Below are 17314 nucleotides of genomic sequence, written 5' to 3'. Positions count from 1 at the left end.
CTGACTTCTGGACCAAGTCTGGTCTTGAAGGTCAGTGCAGACTGTGGAGAGAAGCTGAATGAATAGCAGACTACATACCTAAAATAATAGAAAACAGGAGAGTGGCAGGTCATGAACACAAAGAAATCTGAAAATGAAAAAACCCACTCTTTTTTTTCTCAGAATACCGTTGCAGTATGGTGTTTTCTTTTTTTTTTTTTTGCTGTCAACAGATTCCAATACTGAATACTAAAGCCTGGGTTCTGCTCTCCTGAGAATAAGTAATTTGCAAGAGCCTGGTCACAGAGAGGTCAGAAAACCATGCAAATTGCTTGGATGGGAAAGCCTCCTTCACAGGAGGAAGCTGTAGGTGGTAGAGAGGTTCTCTGCCACAATTTTACATTCCCTGGACATAGTGATACACAAAGAGACAAGAGAGCAATGCTGATCTTCTCCCGTTGAGCATCCTTTGGCTGCCCTCTGAAGCAGGGATGGATGTCAGGCCTCAAGTAAATAGTGAGAGTGGTTTCTGCCCTCTATAGCAACAACCTCTACACAACTTTTCAGCAATTAGGTAAGAAATTGTTTTAAACAGTCCAAAGGCTGAAAATGTTGTAGTGAGTTTTACTGTACACCTGGTTGCACATGATAAATTTTTACTGTCACATACCCAGAGAGGGGATGAGACAATATACTTCCCATATCAGACAAGGTTTACTTCTAGGGCATTTACTGTGGTGTTTGCATTTAATTTCACTATGAATGCACATTTGTGATATGGGGAAAACAGAAGACAAGACAGCATGCTCTGGGGGCTCTTACTTCTTCAGCCAGAGTTACTCATATCCACATGAAGAACTGAGCCGATGGGTTGATCTGGAGCAGCTTTTTAGAGAGAAAGGCCTAATTCACTGAGAAGCCACATTCTGTCATGCTTTTCCTTTCTGGCCTACCCAAGAGGACAAGGACCCCTTCCCATGGGTCATACCCCCATTCCTGTGCCACGCTGTATGCCTCCTCCATTTAGCCTGCAGACCCTCAGGGAGCATGGCTGGGTCATCATAATGAGAAATACTTCAGTAGGGAGCTGGTAACTGCCACGATGCACACAACCCACCACCGAGTAGGTTATGCAGCTTCCTTCCACATGTCAAACTAACGTTTCACATTGAGCATATTGCAAAATGAGCACTCAGCTTTGCCAATTCCATTGTTCAGCTGCATCTCAAATCCTGCTTGTTTGGTGTTCGAACTATAGTAATCTCATTGAATGAGACTGAAATATTTTTACCTGTCAAGATAAATGTCCTGAATATTCTCCCTTATGTCTCACTAAATACACAACAACCCACAAAATATTTCAGTCAGCATTATACACCATATTACTAACCAAACACAAATGTTAGAATCACATGTAGTTGTAGTTCAATTAACACCATCACATCTCCTTTCTAGGGACATTTTTCAACCAACTTTTGTGCTAAAATCAACATGGCTGGTCTGTGTTACTTAATTATTGTCTAGGCTTAAAGATCACCCTTTGCTTTTCTTTAATTTGGAAAAAGAAAAGCTTTTTTTCTGGATTAACGCAAATATTAAATGGCAAGACTGTGGAACATAAAGGCCATGGGTTGCATTTTGCACAGGATAGGTTCTGGTTGAATGAGATCTGGGATGTGTGCCAAATTAATAGAAAAAATCCTGTTCTTCCTCTCCAATAGCCACAATGTTCATTATTAGGAAAAGCATATGAACCGCAGGATTTGATTTTAATAACACCAATGTCTTCATTAATCTGTACTTTCCATTTAGCCTCATTATTAAGTAAATGCTGAGTTAATGCAGCACCTATTATTGTTGGATTTTCCATGAAAAACCTCCTTTCCCTCTTCTTTTTTTATTCATTCAAGGACTATCAGGTGTGTGTGTCATGTTTTTAAACAGGCTGTCCACTGTCAATGGCTGTTTTCTTCCCTCAGGTCTATGTAGCTACTCTAGTAACATGTGGTCCACAATGTTGATAAGTAACAAATAAAAAACAGCCCAAGAGAACAAAACCCTGATAAAACCACTCCTAACTCAAAACCATATTTGTTTTGGTGTTGTTTTAAATGCTGTCATGTCAAGGAGCCTCTTATATCACCTGCAACTGAGCTGATCTTTCCTGGATGCTCCACACAGCCTCCTTCTAAATCACGATTGCTGATGGCCAACATTGCTTTGTATCTGCCGAACAAATAGTGGCCTTTTGTCCAGCACAAGTTCCTAAACAAACTTAATCTCTCTAACACTGTGACAGATGACATTTAGATGTCCTTGTTACCCTTAAAATGAGTTTTATTGACAATCAGAGAACAAAAAGAAGGCCCAGATAAAGCCCAATGTTTTATAGGCCTGCTAACAACATCTTAGTTCTTAGTGCAGAGGGTGTAGAGAAAGCCTGGAGTTGCCCCCATTTTCCCCTGCTTTGCTATATCACCATGACAACAGATATAGAAATCACTTAGTGACTCCTAGAAAGAAAACACAGTGACACAGTACCCCTTGTATGGCGAATCAAACTAAAGCTTGCATTCAAATGGCTATTCAGCTTGGGCATTCATGTAGAGGATGGGGTGGATTTTACACAGGTAACAACAACAGAAAGGCCAGCAAGCACTCCAGCCACAGCATATGGTAAAGTCTCTGTTTAATTAATGCATCCTCAATAGAATTTATCCATTTTAAATTTGTTTTCTTTTACTTGAAACATCATTAATGTAAAGGGCAACATTAATCAACATCTTGCAACTTAAAAGGGCATTAAAAAGTGATCTTTCCCCCCACACACACCACAGAATCTTTTCAAGTACTTTTGCTCACTGCTACTGATTCCAGGCAGTCAGAGTCCTTAATCGTAAGGCAAATCTAGAGAGGCCTCTACTGGCCAGCCTCTCCAGCTGCAATTTTTCCATTTTTAAGTGACTTGGAAAAGCAAGCAGTGGAGTAGCTACAAGCTTTTATCTTAAAGTTGCACACAGAACGGATTACTGATAAATATATGGTGCAAAACATAGGAAAATTGTGCTTTTTTGAAGCCATCATGTAAGGTATAACTTTGCTCTTTAAAAGAAAGTAAGAAGACTAGCAAGATTTATCCCAGCTGTGATGTGTTTGCCTCTATGACATTTTGAGACATTTTAAGATTATAGGTGTAAAAATTAATGGGTAATCATTTTCCTTTTGTGGACGGGGCTCCCCTTAAAGTTGGGGCTTAAATCCATTTACATTTGGAATTCTCATATGCATGTGGCATTTTATGTATGCATTTCTCACAACTGGACTAAAACATACATCAAAGGTCAGAGAAATTAAATCAAGAGCACAAGAAAAAGAAGTTATTGAATGATAAAGGAACCCTGCTTCTCTGGGCTTTTCACAGTGACAACATAAAGACAAAGAACTTCAAAATCCCCCATTCAGGTAAAATCTAATGTTTCAGGCAGTGGTCGGTGTGCTTTATGCTAATATCAGCAGTTTTGTCTGGGAAAAAAAAAGTTTCTGTTGTATCCTTTAAATGAAAATATAAAGCGTGAGTTTGAAGATACTTAAAACTAAATTGACTCTCTTCCTTTAATTCTTGTTATTCTACTTATTAACCACAAACCACAGGAACAAGAAATATCTACTAGGCAGAGAATGCAACTCACTAGGTTTTAACTTATTACTGTGTAGATAGGAAACTTCTAAAAACCCACGGAGAATGGGCAAACTGACAGATCTGGTGAAATAAATCCCAAAGTTGAAGGCTGAAAGAAGAACTGATTCTAGAAATAAAGTGCAAAATGTTGATGGCAAATATAATTACCAGGGAAGCAACTCACCTCAGATTGTGGTAGGCTGCTCCAAAACCTTAGCTTAATTTACTAAGACTTTTGAGTGTGTGTGTGTGTGTGTGTGTGTGTGTGTGTGTGTGTGTGTGTGTGTGTGTGTGTGTGTGTGTAGAATACACATCATAGTAATTCCTAATTATTTTTCTTTTTTTAAAGTCTACAGTCTCTAATAAATCCTTAGGAAGTCACACAGATTATTTGCATTATACTTATGGTTAGAAAATTTTCAACCCTTGGGTGATCTATAAATATACTTTTTTTTTTCCTAAATAGAAAAGGATTTAATAAGTACCAAATATCCTAAGAGCCTTATCTAGGAAGATCTTAACATATACACAATAAATCTCACATCACATAAATTCATCTGTCTTTCACCTCGAAGACTATTAAAATGAAAAAAAAAAAAAGTTATATCATTACAATTTCTCCAGTATAATTTACAAGCACTGAAAGAATAGGAAAGAAAAATCATACTTTAACAAGCCTAGATTAGCTTGTATTTCTTACAGTACCCAGCATTCACTGTCTTTTTGTAAAATTTTTATTTGTCCATCATGCCATATAAGCCACCAGCTAATTTTACCTGTGATTAGCTTTCACTAGGAAGGCTGAGCGTAGGGAAGGAGGTGTAATACAGGTCAATTCCTACCTCATGGTCAATGTAGCCTTTAAAAAATAAACAGCAGCTCTGGAGCTTGCCCTGCTAGTCCCAACAGTGACACCTCCTGGGGCAAGCGGGCTCCAGGCAGCTGCGAGACTTTCTCTGCTTTGAAGTACAGTGAGAGCTCCAGTCTGCAGAGCTGCTCCAGTCCCAGGCCGAGAGTTTCTTTGAAGAAACTTTTCAGGACTGAAGCACTGCAGGGAAGAAAATGAACAACCCTGTTTAATTACATCAGTTTAGTGAGGAAAGCACAGGAGCCAGCAGCCATGTGGATGGACAATATGAAACACTAATATTATCCTTCAGGTACTTCATTAAAAAAAAGGGGGATTCAGTTTGGAAAGTAGTGATCCAGAAATAGTTTAGGGATATGTCCAACAACTGCGCCCACAGTGCAGGGTGAACAGTAGACCCTGTGGCTTTCTTGCTTTTAGCAGGTTTTGTTTATTTGTTTGGTTTGGTGGGGGTTGCTGGTTTGGTTTTTTGTTTGTCAATTTCTTTGTTTGTTTGTTTAATTTGGTTTTGTGTAGTATAAGCTCACCTATGCAGAAAAGCTGGAAACATTTTAAATGACAGTTTCCACTGATCTCACAGCATTTCAAACCAAACTTCTAAATACTATGGGACAAATAGTCTATAATCTACATGTCCAGTTCTGCAAACTCTAGGTAATGGGCACAAATCTTTGAACCGCAGAAACCCAGTAAGGACTGGTTACCACAAAGAGATTTTGTCACAAACCACAGTGTCCTGAAAGAAAATTGATAATACCAGATTGTAGGAAAAACATATTCTAAATATGTCTGGATTTAGAATAGCCTTTACTGGTGTCTGACTTGAAAGAGAAAAAAAAAATTTGCAAATTTAACTCAAGAGCACCCTTTTGCATGTGGATTAATTTTTTCCTTTAGATTTTTGCAGAACTAATGTTGAACAAAAATATTGCCAATCAGTTCACAATGGCCAAGAAATCCACAGTGGTCTTTGATGTCAGACTAATAAAAATAAATTTTAAGAATCATACATTTTTAGGAATATGGACTGTCAGCATTTCATTGAGGAATCTCTGGCATGTGGTAATTTCCTGACACAGATAGAATTACACAGATTTGGTGACATCAAAGTGTAAAAGAGCTCACACAAATTGGTTGAGAGGGTTTTTGTTTTCTTATTTCTAGTGAGTTCATTATTTCTATTTAAAAATCCAAACAAACAGGATATGAACAACCAATTAATAAACATTTTCAGTATACGAATTTCCAGGAAATGATTCCATGGACAGAAGTAATCTCAAAATGATACACAATTCCAGTCAAATCTAACAAGTGATCTGACAGCTTTCTGGGAACTAGCAGACTAGAAAGCACACAGAGAACTCAGGGGAAAAAAAAAACCTCTACAGATCTGCTTTTGCAGGTGAAGCTGCAATAGAATTTTCTGCATTTTATTTGTCATAATTGGACAAATACGCAATTTACTAATTATTAAAAGAAATCCAAAATTAATAAGCTGGAAACTAGAAATCCACAAAGGAGAAGTTAACGTACTCAAGAAATGTACTTTTTTCAATTCAGCTGCAAATGAAGTAGATCAAACCAGGGAAAAAAAGGGAAACAATACAAAAACATGTACAGTATTATTACCTGATTTATTAAAAAGCCCAGGAGTCTTACTTATAAATATAATTATTCCAATTCTGTTCAATAATACATATGTAAAAGAAATATTGTATATTGGCTGCACAGCCACACATGTATCTAAAAGACGGAATAATGTTTAAAAACATTTTAAGATAGTTGTATCTACAAGTTCCAGACAGAATATGCAGAATTACTTACAAACAGTGTATTTTATATACCTTTATATTTTAAAGCATGATCAAGTTACAGGTAAAGTGGTAAAGTGGGGGTGGGGTGGGGGTGGAATCTGCCATTGCTGCCAAGTACAGAACTCATCTTTTTTTTCACTCTTATAGTCATATTTGAGATACTGTATTTACTTTCTGATGGTGTGGTGTTGTTAATATATCATAAATAGGGTACAATTAAAAAGACCACAAATACAGCAGCAGAGATAAAAGACAGTTAAAAAAGAAACATTCCCCCCCCCCCCCCCCCCCAACGGGGTGTGGTTGAGAGGAGTGGAACAAGCAAGGACTAACACCTGGGCTTGTACCTGGCTGTGCCTTTGTGACTAATATTACAGCTTAGGGAAGCCAAAAATTGCAAAACGGACAAAGTTTCCCCAAGTACCTGAAGCAGTAATTCACCTAATGTCTACAACAGCCAGGAAACAGATTCCCTTTCTGCCTCAGAAGAACCCATTTATCTATTTCACGGGGGATTTGCGCAGTGTAAAGCTCCAGAAAGCCCATGGGCTGACATGGGGAAATGGCATCCAGCAGCACAGGGCAGCCCAGGCAGCCCATCAAGAGCAAAGCCACAAAACAGAGCCAGAGGCAGCTCCAAGGCTGCCAACACAACTGCCTACAAAAGCTGCCAACGAGCCAGTAACTGCTTGTGGGAAAATATCACTTACCCGTAGCATCTGGGTCCCGTGATTACTGTCCAAAGAAACACAGACTGGTAAGATAATGACAGGATAAATAGCACTTCATTTCTCCTATTTCTCCCCCTTTCCTCCCACAGATTTTTTTATACACTACCCCACAAACCTGGGTACAATTTTTTAAAAATTTAGTTGTTTTAATCTTTGTGTTACTCATGAAGTAAAATGAGCCTTCCTGCTTCATCTCTAAAAATAGCTTTTGCACGCGCTTCCCCTGGCTCCCGATGTACGACACATCGTGGGGCCATTTGTTACCATTATTGACATGTTTGTGGTGAACTGCAAGCGTGTTTACAGTAGAAATGAAGTCCCTGCTCTCTTGGAGGTAATCCTGGGGAGTCTAAAAGACTCACGGGAGTCCTTGACATGGATTCTCTAAAAAGAATTTCTGTTCCCATATAAATAAATTATCTTGGGGCCAAATATTTATATTTTCCTTCTATTTCAGGAAGGCAGCAGATGCAAAAGTTCCCGATGGTTCTAGCAATAGTGCCCTGCACAAGCTCTTTGCTATGGGACATGACAATGAATGGGAGAAAAAGAGGAAGAGAAGGGCTTTGCACTTACTCCTTGCAGTGTAATAGAATGAGAAATGGGGCTTTTGCCACAAGTAAATAAGGCAAAGTGAGAACTGGCTCCCTAAGGTGATGGGTGTCAAAAATGCTAGTGGACCTAAAGGCCAGAGATGCCTTATGGCAAGTGAATTGGCCCCAACTTCCCCAAATTATGCCAAAGGATGACCAGAAAATTTTACCATTAGCTCTTGGTTAGAACTGAGAGATTTTCATTCTCTTGCAGTATCTATTCACTGCAGTTTCTATTACAAATATACAGCACTATCATCTTACCAGCATAGGCTGTTTTTTTTTTTTTTTTCCTGCAGAAATTCACTAAGAGAAGTAACTTTAACAAGAATTGCAGTTTGCACATTTGCACCACTGAAACACACTCAGACAGTCACTCGTTAAAACTGTCCAGTTATGTGGAACATATATAGGACTGTGCAACATGCCAGGTGTTAAACAAAACATGAGGTGACATCATTCTGTGGATTGGACTATAGAAAATACAATCTCCTGGTGATCTACAGGGAAAAAACTCACTGCTTTTTGGTGAACTTAACAGAAAATGACAGAAGAGTATAAGTTGTTATTGTCTTTATATTTGGAAACTGGGCAAATCTGTCTCTGCATGCACAACTTCATGTTTATAAGCAGCAAGCCTACACTAAATGTGTCACTAAAAATATTCTTTCTAGTAAGGAATAAGGAGCTTAGAGTAAAATAAACAAAATTTATAAGAATATTTGTGAGCTGCAGATATATTTAAGAAATATCCAAGGGAGGCTAACCAATAACATAAGAGGAAATTGTAAACTGGAGTTCCTGTATAATAAAGAGAGAAATATGGATTCAATGCCACAATCTGTTTTCTTGTTTGTATTTGGGTTTTTTTTAATTCTCACAGACAGAAAGGTGTTTGACTTCAGCTATGTACTCTTTTGATTGATGGATTACTTGACCAAATGTTGCTGAGAGATTATTATTTCTATTTCTGTGTAAATTAATGAATTCCAAAACCCATTCAAATTTATAGTATTATTTATACCTTCATTAAACAAACAGCAAACATTATTGCTAAAGAGTTCAGCTTCTCCTTATGCACTGGACAGGGTCTATATTAAAACCCAAATGTATCTCCAGTGTGAGGCTGAGCTCTGAGAGGAGGTTATTGTACATATCATTAGTACTAGCCAGCCTTGTACTTGGAAACAAGAGAAAAAGTATATGTGAAAATGCATTTGTTTCAGTGAAACAAAGGACAGAAAACTAACCAAGGTACCCAAAGGTACAAGACCCTTGCTTTCAATACTGTGAGAGGAGTACAGAAAACTCTGTTTGATAGCACTGAGCATGGTCAAAAGGAAACATATCTTGGACAGCATCACATATATGCCAAGAGATAAATGACAGGCTCACTCTGTTTTATATTAAGCAGAAAAGTTGATAGTGGTGTAAAGACATCTTAAAAGGTTGTTGCTAAAGTCAGACTCTATATGCAGGCTTTCTATGCAATATCGTAGTGCCTATTTTAGAATAATTAAAAAAAAGCAAAGGAGATTATTTGTTCCTTTTAATAGCTTGCTTTCTCTGTTCACATACAGTTTGTTTACTGCTTTTTTTTGTTCAGTTATCTGAACAATATATTCAGTGTCTTGAATATTTAGTGGCATACAGATCCTGCTTACATTCAACATTTTCATATTTCATTGTCTTTTAATTACTACAAAACCTTATGCATAAGCCACATTGTAATATTCTTTGCTTCCACTCCACCGAAAATCATGTACATTTTCTTGAACATGGAGATATTTTTCATTTTTAATATGGAATTCTCTGAGAAGGCACACAGTTTCAGTAGTTAGGCCCAATGTTCCAAATAAAATATGTCACCTCTGTTTCAGGACAAAAAAAGGCATTGTATCTTATGTACTTTAAAAGAATGCCAGTGACACTTCATCCTTCACAATCTTATCATTCCAACATGACCAACAGAAAAATATTGAAGCTGTCACTAGTATCCATCTATTAAAAAAAAAAAAGTTTTTTTCTAAAATACGTTTGTTTTTTTCCTATAGAAACACACTTATACTTTTATAAAGGCAGACTTTTTTTTCTCTTAAGACACCATCTGAAACTACAGAGAACTAGTTAGCTGCACACACACTCCATGTTCACTCTGTATACTTCGAAATAACTGTCCAAATTTTATTAGGATTTCCTTATAATGATGTTATATTATGGCCTTGTGATACCTGAACATGTAGAGATCTTAATATTGATTTACTGTATCTTTTGCCCATCCTTGAGCAGTGTAGATAGCAATTACAGCTGTTGGTGGTATCTATTTTGTCTTTTCATAATTGTCATTTTTGGTTCTACTTAGGATTAAAATATGAAAATTGCATCACGTGCACATGAGTGGAGCTTCAGCCAAGTGATCAGCACTATCACAGCAGCGTCATCGTTTTCTCCAGCATCCTCTTCATCTTGTTTATGAAAATTGCATACTGTAACATAAACTTTCAGAAGGAATGTATCATTACAAGAGCTGCCCTGACAAGAAGCCCTCATTCAGATCATTAATATCTTCCCCCAAAAATTCATCAGGGACAGAGAAACACCTGTACAGCTGCACCAGATGTTTCTTAATAGTTCTGCTTGTGTTGCTGTCTGATATTGATCAGTTCAATGCTATTCCTTAGCTACTAGATCTAAAATCATTTACAAGCTCCTTATTGTTAGGGCTTTGCTCAGCTGAAGTTGCAAAAGCGCAGTGGCACATGCACTTTCTTAATTGCACAATGGATTTTTAAAAAGCAGTAAAAGTAAATACTCTGATGCATAGTAAATGACTGTTCATTCTCTCCAGTAACCAAAATAAAACATATTCCAACCATATGCTTGGAAGAGAGATAGGTAATATACGCTAAGAAACAGCAGAAAATATTTTCCAACTGCCCAAGTTCCTGGTTTTAGAGCAGTAATTTTCTTCAGCACTTGAAAAAGAAATCTTTGCTCAGGGTTGACTTGGTGCTGTTTTCTGTATAATATGCTCATGTACATAATGGAGAGCAAGCATTACATGCAACATCCTTGCAAGCATCAACTTTATCTACCAGTCCTCCCAGGCAGGGTATCCTCTCACTTGTCAATGAACTGAATCTTCTATTAAAAACTGAGTTGAACAAAGAAAAACGGTATGAGAAGGTGTTTGGTTTTGTTTTTTGGTTTTGTGCCTTTTTTTTCTTTTTTTTTAAACACATACTGGCTGGTTTTAAAAAATCTTTTGCACACATTTGGATACAGATGAGAACAATTAAAGGCCCTCTAATAATTAATGTATATGCAATCTATAGCATGCATTCTCTTATTAGAGGCAGTGGAGTTTTTGTTGCAATCTAGCTAATAAAGGCTTTCTTTTCCACAAGAGAATTTTGACAGGGTTGACTCCAGACGGCTTTCCAGCTGAGGTCTGGGGCCTTGCTGAACCTTCAAAATTTTCCCATTTGAGCTGCATCAAAGTGAAGGAAATTCAAGGATCACTAACGTCTCAGATGGTAGCACTTGCCCTAACAACCAAGGTTCAGGAATTCTTTGGAGCAGGCTGAGGTCATTTTTCTCCCCTTTTCTCCTAATGCTTTTCTCTATTAATCAGAGCTCACAGCTCAGATTGGTCTTCAACTTCCTCCCAATCCTTGCTAAGCCTGTCATTTCTAGCTATTATTTACTTTAATGGACTTTGGCTGATCCCTTATGAAGCTTTGGATCTGAGAATAATAAGGCTGGAGAGTAACGGGCACAGACATGGGTGTGGGTTTGCCTGCAGATTAACCGTGGCAGATGGGCTTTATTGCGGTTTCCTGTGTGCCGAGTGTTGATTGAGAGGGTATAATGAGAGAGGTGGTGTCTGCACAATGGCTGCAGCCACTTCATTGCACCTCGCGTCTAAACAACCCCATTTTTCTAAATCTTTGGGTTGTGAAATTTTAGGAAGTCAGAGCACAAGAACAAGTACAAAAACAACTGTAAATAACCATGAATGTTAATCCAATCCTAATTGGTCCCTTCTTTCATTATGGGTACATTTTGCTGAGCTTCCCCCCCCCCCTTTTTTCTTTTAACAAATGAATGATATGGACAGCTATGCATACATTTGACTTTTATAACAGTTTAACACAAATATTACTTCACATCAATTTATATTATTATTAATATTAATGTCCCATTAGCTTTTGCATTATTAACATCAGCAGCAAAAGCTTATCTTGCAATCATCCTGTTATGCTTTAGGTTTTTGTCATCTTGGGGAAATTTGTTTGAATTAAATTATCTATTGTCTAAAGAATATCAAAAATAACAGCAGGAAAATTGCTTACTATCTGGCAAAATGTGTCAAAAATATGCTTTTCTAAGTCCAAATGCCATTAACTTTCAACAGCAATCAGATGATAAATTATTTTCAGCTATAGGTACTATCAAAAGATCTTTTACAAATTCCCCATTTTAAGGATTTTACTTAATTCCTCCCTTTCACTGATGGATTAAATCACAACTATTGATTCTTTTCTTCCTTTGGGGCTTTACCCATCTGTCCTAACGCTTTCATCCCAGCACCCCTTGGGCTGAGAGAAGTGTTCTACAAATGAACCAGTGAAAACCTGGAGAAGATTCCAGGTCAAGTTTGTGTACAAGAGTTTAAATTTTTAGTGACAGTCTTCCCTTACCACAGACGAAAGTTTCCACACAGAGCTGCACAAGCTAGCCCCACCAATTATCCTCCTCCTTTGAAAACCATTATCAAGTTTTTCAAAACTTCTTTCATTTCACTGTTGTCACTCGATGAAAAGGAAACTAACCACCATGTCAAGACAACTCGGCTGCCTGGCAACCAAGGGCCACATTTTAATTCTGACTTGCTTCTGGTCTTGACTAATGGAAAGTGACTATGTTAAGCCAGTCAGAAGAGTTGTTTGTCACTTCTGAAATGCAAACAAAACTATATTGTTTCGAAAGTCCTGGGCGTGATTGATGTAAAGATTTACAGTAACATCATTCATTTGCCCTTGTGTTTTAGTGGGATTGATGTCATATCTTTTCATGCTTTATTAAATGCTCTCGGAGAACTTAAAGACATGATGCTTTTTGTCCTAAAGAATCTGAAGAGATTTTTCTTATGCAAGAAAACTGGACTCCAGCTTGCAAGATTAAATGATTCAGCTCAACATGTGTCTGTAATTTAATAAGAAACATCAGCCCAGAAATGTGAACACATAACAAACTGAAAGAAAAAAAAAGCCAAGACAGGAAAAAAATAAAATCAACAGATTGGGGGAGGGGAATGAAAGATACACTGCTAACTCGCCAGCAGTAAAGTTTGTTTGGACAAAATTTCCCATAACTGAGTTAATTTTTTTCACTTCTAATGCTAAAATTTCAAATTCTGCTCCCCACCTCTTTAACTGTAAATATATGCAATCACAAATATAAAACATGTGTCCATTTTTCTATAAAACATTATTGAAAACATTACAAGTAATATCAACATCAATTATCCTGACTAACTCTGACAGATTCAAAGAGGTTTAAACAGCTTGTTTTCAAAGTCATCTAAAAAATCCCCTCTAAAAACAATTATATTGCAAATTATTTTTTAAAGGCCAGGTTGACTTTTCTATTAAATTAAGAATCAGGAGAGGATGAATGAACCTACAGACAGTTTTCTCATCTGAAACAGGAAGACAGACACACACGTTCTCCATGTATAGATAAGATATTTTGTTGTAACACACAAAAAAAATATATATATATATAGATATATATATGTGAAACAGAAAGGAAAACATAGCTAATACAGTACTTTCTTTTCTATTTCAAGTATGTAATTCATTATTCAAATGCACTGAGGCAATAATTTAATGAATATTTAGGGTAGTAGGCTTAGGCTTTTGCAAATATACTTAGCATCAGTGTTATGCTGGAGTTGTTTTCCAAAATTGGCTTTTTGCTGTTCTGCAATACCTGTTAATAAGCAGGCCCTTATCATTATTTTTTTAAAAACAGATATTAGAATTTAAGCACAATAATAACATATGCTGTAATTACTTTTGCCAGCTCGGATTCTTAGGGGTAGTCCACGAGGCACCAACATGTCAATTCTCTGGGCAGATATTTAAAAATTTTGGTGAATGGAAGGTATTTGTGAAGAAAAGAGAAGCAGTCAGCCTTTTTGAGTCCTGGTCCCCCTTGGTCCATGGTGGAGGGTGATCCTACTCCAAGCCTTCCTACAAATCAAGCTGTCCTATACTCAGCTCATGAGATCATCCTGATCTCATGAGATGTGGGACTTCATAGCCCATGTTTTCTAACCTTGACAACCAAATGGTCCAAAACATGAGTGCTTAGCCCAGCACCAGCACTCTGTCCTACCAGGTAAGAGGATAATGGATGTTGATTACAGGTGGCTGCTGGGAGCTATCATGTGGACTCAGTCCCCAGAATATGACAGTGTTGCTGCCAGTGGGGTGAGCAGCTGCCAGGCTTTCAGCTGAGGGCCAGGCTGCAAGGGGTTAGAGCACCCAGCAGAGGACAAGCATAGACAGCCCAGCACCAAGAGCACCACTGCTGTGGGATTTTGCTCCAAACCAGACTGCTTGTGTCTTTCTTGACCGTCACAACAACTCAACAGCAACAGTTTGTCAATGCTTATAAAAAAGGATGTGTACCTCCCCACCTTCCAGAAAATAATTAAGATCTCTGCAAGGCCTGCTACTTCAGGATCACTCAAGGCATGATTAAGTTGAAGAATTAGTGATCTCAAGGAAGAAGAAGGAGGAGGAGGAGGAAGGGAAGCAGCTGCCCAATCTTTCCTTTGAGTGGAAGTCAGGACTGGCTCAGACACAATAACTCCATTGACTCAGGAAAATAATTATGCATTCATTCAGAAGATTATCTAATCAGTCTAGGTCTAGATATTAGGTCAGTGGGTTACCTCAGCCTACCACCAGCCTCAGCAAGTCCTGCATCTCCAAGAAGAAACAATTTAAGAACATGCACATTCCAGGATTACAGCATTTTTACAGTCCTCATCATAGCCAAAACGCAAAAGCTGGGTGTAAAGCTGTCTCTCTACAGCCAAATTACATACAAAGCATGTTGTAAATCAGCTTCACCCCAGGGAAGGCAAGCTGTAAACTACCTATCATTTTACACAGCTACGTCTAACCATCATGGCGGAGGAAGCCTGAAAAGGTCAAGAGATTTTTCTAAACTACCTACATCTCCGGAGTAGCTCAAAAAGCCACATAATCTAAAGTCTTCAGATAGTATCTCTCTCTGATGTTTTTTTTTCCTTATGGAAACGAATGTGTAATATTCTAACTGCCTTCAGCTTCTGCTGAATTAAACACATTCCAGCGTCTCTAGAGCAGCACTCAGGCAGTTGCACTCTCCCTTGCACTCTCCTGGGTAATCCTTTTGGGGGAAAGAATACATAACGAAGCCCTCAGCTGACAATCTGGGAGGCCTGCCACTGCTTATTGCCATCAGTTATTTTTCAACTGATTCAAAGGTAACACAACAGCTGAAAGCTTGTAGCTACTTCTTTTGAGAAAATGGAGTCCAAATAGCTCCTCTTAATCCTGGGGATTACCCAAGAGATTCCAGTAACCTACCTTAGATCAACTCAAAATTCAAAAATAAAGAAAAAAAATTCTCTTTTGCAGTTTTTGAAGGCCCATGCTCCTTTCCAAAAACAAATATGCAAATCAAATTGCAGTGCAACTGACTGAAACTTTATACAATTGTTCCAGGTTCATAAACATTTCATGAACTCAGATTAAATTTCAATTACAATACAAGCACTTCCATGAACGGCAGAATGAAGGATGCCTGTTCTCCCCTGGCTTTGTGCTCGTAGTTAGATTCCCTGGGACTTCAGGGACTGCAAAGCTCCAATGGAAAGTTGCCCCAGTTGGGACAATCTCTGTCCTGTGAGGACTCCTGATACCTTTCCCTCAGTGGGAACAACAGCACATCTTCCCTTGCTACCAGTTTCCACAAAACCTATAGCAACTGGTCAGCACATTCACTACCTATAGTGCACAGACTGACACAGACATAAAATGCAGAAATATGTGAGCATATAAAACATATTTACAAACAGGATAAAAACTATATTTCTTTGGACGTAGACAGAACCAATGACAGGGAAAGGCCAAGACTACGTACACAAGGACTAATACAAGACTCAGTGGTGAACCCTTTCTCTTGGTCACAGAAAGACCTTTTCCTCTGACTCCTGGCTAAGCTGCCCTCCACAGGACTTGTCTGCCTTTCCATCAGGTTTAGCCAAAGCTCTTTCATCTTTTACCTTGTATGCTGCTGCTTTCTCTCTTTCAGCCCTGCCTTTCAGCTGCTGCTGAGCTCACCTTCTCCCTGCACTGCAGGCACATCGCCTCTTCTGATCCCCTTGCTAATTCTCATCAGTGATGGCATTCACAGTCCATGCCACCACTCCCAGGAGGGCAGGCAGACCCTCCCCTGCCTCTGATTTCAGTTCACTGGGCTGCTTAGAGCCCCTCACCTTGCTTCTGGCAGATGAGGGCTCTTCAGCTGGGCTCACACTGCCCCCTGTCCCAAGAAAGTGCTCTGGCCTTTCCAATCTCTTAAAATCCTGATCTCCAGGAAGGGGATCACTACTTCTTGTAACTCCAGATGATGCACCGGTCCCTCACATTGTGCATGTTTGTCAGTTTTTCATTGTATGTTCCTTTCAGCAATGAATACAGCTTATTTGTGTTGCACATAGTGCCATGCAAATTTAGGGCACTATTTTAATGCATGATAAATAATTACTATAATTAACAGAAAAAAAAATGCCTCCTGGCAATTTGTCAGGACTAGACACCTCTTTTCATGCCAGATATTTTCATATGTATGACATGTACATATAAGATCCCTCTTGCCTCTGTGTAGGGACATGCATCTCCCATTAGCAGTAATGGGAATTATGTGTGTGCACTGAGGGGAAACTGTAGTCTACCCTGGCTGGTGAGCTATGTTAGTTGTGCCTTATTGGATCATATGGAGCACGCCATATAAGGAAAGAAAAAACACCTTTCCACCTTCATTGTTCAGAGAGAAATATATAGGAAGCCTCTGCACACAATCATGCTTTTAATTAAGTTCCATTTGCAGGTGCTATGTCTCTCCAATTTCCTATAGCCATTTATGAAAGAGAAATAACAAAAATAATCTGCAAAATGAAATGATTAGGGATAAAAATTAGCTAGGGTTACTAGACTGATGAGAAATTTTTCTAAAAATGAGCGTTTTTAATAAACTACATTTTGAAACTATAAACATCCTTGTATTGGTAGATGCTGCACTGCAAAACACTAAACTTCATTTCACTATCAATTTTCTGATTCATCTGAAGAAGTTCATTATCTGTTAAATTGAAGGGAAGCCTCCCACAGAGGAATGCTATCTAAAGATGGATGTGTTTGTGTGTGAAAGGATAGTCTTTCTTAGCTGTTTATCAAAAAGGACATTCATGGACTAGGTACTATACTTTAGTACTTTGTAAATACATACATACGTACAAACATATGACACTGGTTCATTTTTGTCGTCTGGTTGTAACACATTAATACAAATTTAGTCCAAACATC

The 17314-nt window shown here is 38.2% G+C and overlaps 2 long non-coding RNA genes across 2 annotated transcripts in view; one reads left to right on the top strand and one right to left on the bottom strand.

Annotated features, from left to right (window-relative positions):
* LOC135419672 (uncharacterized) overlaps positions 1 to 17314 on the bottom strand; it is a 74987-nt gene that overhangs the window by 41359 nt on the left and 16314 nt on the right. The gene's annotated exons all lie outside the window — the stretch shown is intronic.
* Positions 6192 to 10838, top strand: LOC135419671 (uncharacterized). The gene is made up of 2 exons (XR_010433087.1): positions 6192 to 7690; positions 10027 to 10838. It is a non-coding gene; the product is annotated as an uncharacterized LOC135419671 (long non-coding RNA).

Source organism: Pseudopipra pipra, chromosome 10 (genome assembly GCF_036250125.1).
Source record: "Pseudopipra pipra isolate bDixPip1 chromosome 10, bDixPip1.hap1, whole genome shotgun sequence".
In the NCBI taxonomy this organism is placed as follows: Eukaryota; Metazoa; Chordata; class Aves; order Passeriformes; family Pipridae; genus Pseudopipra; species Pseudopipra pipra.
Note: the sequence above shows the minus strand (reverse complement) of the source record. Positions and strands in the feature narration are given on the sequence as shown.